Consider the following 3170-nt stretch of genomic DNA (forward strand, 5'->3'; position numbering starts at 1 on the left):
CTCTCTCTCTCTCTCTCTCTCTCTCTGTGTGTGTGTGTGTGTGTGTGTATAGGGGTGGTAGTCCTGAGGTGGGGAGATATTCCTGTCCCATAAAACTTAGCATATTGTATATATGTGGTGGGAAACAGCAACATTTTGATGCTTTTAATTCAAGATATCCACTGACCCCAATGCTTGGCACCAACAAAAACCCAAGCCAAAACAGTGACAAAACTAATAAACCCCACTCAAAACAACACTCAAAGATCAATACGAGGACCCTGAGGACCCTCGGTTCTCAGCAAGTCAGATGTGTGCATTTTAGGCAGAACCTAGGATAAACTGGCTTCCCTTTTCTCTACTAAGCCTTAAGGACATTCAGAGATCAAAGGTTAACAGGTATAGTCTAAATCTGGATCCTGAATGCCAAAATCACCCACACACCTGATTTTAGGAATAACATTAGAAATTTTCAGCTTCCTGAAAGACCATAGCTGAGAAACATTTATTTCAAAGTCTCTCTTTTCTGGGCTTTGCCTCTTACTGTCTCATTGCAACAAGCAGCTGTAAATTTTTAGGGGTGAATGGTAACTGCTCAGTATTCCTATGTACTACTTGGGGCAGAGGTCCATATGTGGGTGCATTATCATGAATGACCAAAATAGGGTCACGGATCATTGACCGTCAGCAGATCCATACTCTGGGACTTCATGGGAACCCCTAACTCATTTCCCAATGACAAAAGATAAAATGGATGGCTTTGCATTGTAAGTCTGGTGGGTAAGGGAGTCAGGGGACAGCACAGCTGAGATCAGTTCTCAAAGCAGCTCTGATCACATTCTCCAAGGGAAAGGCTCAAAGAGATGTAGGCATGCCTGAGTTCCTGAGGCACACTCATGGGAGCAAGGACTCTGGCGTTTCCCCAAGCGCCTTCTCCCTCCCTTCCTGCCTGCCGTGTTCAAAAGTTTGCCTACGTAAATGTGTTTCTGGAAGTGTTACAGGTCACTTACCAGCTAGTTTCTAACTTTGGAAATAAACGGACATTTGTGAATGTCTGTGTGGATTCAGCCACTCATCTTTGTACACTCCACAAGCACATTAGCCATTTGCTCTTGTCTGAGGGACATGTATATTAACTATGTTAACACTGTATTTGAGTTACGTGAAGCACGTGAATGTTATATGCTTTGTGATTGCAGAACGTGGTGTGTGTGTGTGTGTGTGTGTGTGTGTGTGTGTGTGTGTAGGGGCGCCCAAACAGGATTTTCTAAGGCAGGACATCTGTACTGGGGTAGCTGTGGATACCCTGGCCTCTGGATTCTGGAATAGAGAACCTTTGGGACCACTTGAAAGTGCCCTCGGATGGGGGAGGGGAGGCCAGCAGGAAGAGCGCACTTTGACTGGCTTCTATGTTGACCCGCACCCACCTCCAGGAAGCACCGACGGCCCAGGAAAGCCAGGCTGTTCTGTAGGAACCTTCCACCTGGTCCCGCGCTGGACCGAAGTCCCCGAGGGCAGGGCTGCACGCGTCCGGAAGGGCGTCTCCTGGGCAAAGCACCGGCGTCTTCCCCGCCAGCGTCGTCTAAGCAACTGGAGGTGGTGCGGGGGACAGAGGGAAAAGTTTCTTCTGAGATTCTGAGGGAGAACAGGGCGGTCTCAGTGTTGGGTGGGAGCTGCTAGGTGTGTGGCGCAGACCCTAGCACCTACGACCTGTCCTGTCCCGCCAGCTCTGCCCTGCTCCACTCCAGGTGACAAAGTGCTCGCCCGCGGAGCACCGAACTCACAGGGAACCGCAGGGCGGGCGTTTGGGGTAATTTGGGTGTTTTGTTTGTTTGCTTATTTTTGCTCTTATCCTGGTGTTCTCCGGTTCCTTTCATCCTGGAGAGGAGGGCGGGCGTGTTCCCAGGACGGCCTGCGAGCCCATCACTTACCTCCCACCCAGCCGCCCGGTGGCCGCCACGCGCGGAGCCCAGAGCGGCCCGAAGCGCGGGGCACGCCGGGAGTTGTAGTCCACCGTGGCGCCGGAGGGTCTCGGAAGCCGGGCGGAGGCAGCGTGGAGAGGCAGAGGCTCTAAGAGGGAAAGGACCGAATCCGCTGGGAGTCTGAGGAGGACATTTGCCAAAGCCTCAAAACTTCCAGGGAGCAGAAGGGAGGGGCTCCTCCAGGGAAACTCTGTACAGCGGAGGTTTTCGGGTTACCAACATATTCTGTGGATAACCCCTCTGAAGTTGTAAGTCTAACTTTAGCAATTATGATTACAAGACACTTCCCAGGCCAAGTTCCTATTTTGTAGGGCTCAATTTCCTCTTCCCTGGGAACACGTGTTTCGCATACTTTGCTTAGAAGCTCCTGTTTTTCTTGTTGAAGAAACTGCATCGCTCCATCCTAGGGTAATTGGACTCTCCATTTACAGACCACTCTATAGCACTCTTTACAAAGCGCTGTTTATTTATTTACTCCATTCTCTTCCATCCATAAAGCAACACCGGGATTAATGCTGAAGATGTGGCTTTGTGTGTAACCCGAGGAGAGGAGCTCGGAGTCACCTGTACTTAGTCACTTCTCTTCGTTGTTAGGAGGAGAGAGGGAGAGAGGCCTGGCAACTGCTGCTGTAGACACTGAGCTAAAAAAGATCTTTCCTGGAGCGTATTCTTGAAATAGCCGGTGAGGTCTGCAGAGATAACTCGGGCAGTAACATGCCTGCCTGTTAAATGTAAAAATCTCAGGAAGTGTTCTAGAAATTAGGCTTATTTTATGAAAAATGAGCCAGAAAGGACACTTACCAGCAAGGAGAAAAAAGCCAGGTGTAGTGACTTCAGATCTGGGAAGGCAGGGGATCCCTAAGGCTTGCTGGACAGCTAGCCTGGGGTCCTTGGCTAGTTCTAGACCAAAAAGAGACTAATAACAAACAAATGGAGACTGTACCTTTAGCCCAGCACTTGAGTTTGCCTCTGGTCTCTATACTCACACAGACGTACAAAGACACTTGCACCAAGGAACACACACCACATACCACTCGCCCATCTGTAATAGTCGGTAAATAGATGAGCAAACAGCTGCTCCGGAGCTAAGCCAGACAGGGTGCCAGTGGACACAAAAGCCTCCAACCTCGACTCAGAAGCCATCTTGATAACCACTTGCAAAGGCTATATCAACCACACTTACGGGCAGATCCATGGCTGGCAGTAGAT

General features: G+C 49.8%; 1 protein-coding gene across 5 annotated transcripts in view; it reads right to left on the reverse strand.

Annotated features, from left to right (window-relative positions):
* Samd13 (sterile alpha motif domain containing 13) overlaps positions 1 to 1958 on the reverse strand; it is a 39093-nt gene extending 37135 nt beyond the window's left edge. The window contains exons 1-2 of one of the 5 annotated variants that reach the window (XM_029474879.1): positions 1911 to 1958; positions 1407 to 1569 (exon numbers count right to left, since the gene is read on the reverse strand). The gene's annotated coding sequence lies outside the window, so the exon portion shown is untranslated. Of the gene's footprint in view, positions 1 to 1406; positions 1873 to 1910 lie in introns of those variants that run through there. The other 4 variants (XM_029474876.1, XM_029474875.1, XM_029474877.1 and 1 more) reach the window with 4 other exon arrangements.
* Positions 1959 to 3170: the final 1212 nt, after the last annotated feature.

Source organism: Mus caroli, chromosome 3 (assembly GCF_900094665.2).
Source record: "Mus caroli chromosome 3, CAROLI_EIJ_v1.1, whole genome shotgun sequence".
Taxonomy (NCBI): Eukaryota; Metazoa; Chordata; class Mammalia; order Rodentia; family Muridae; genus Mus; species Mus caroli.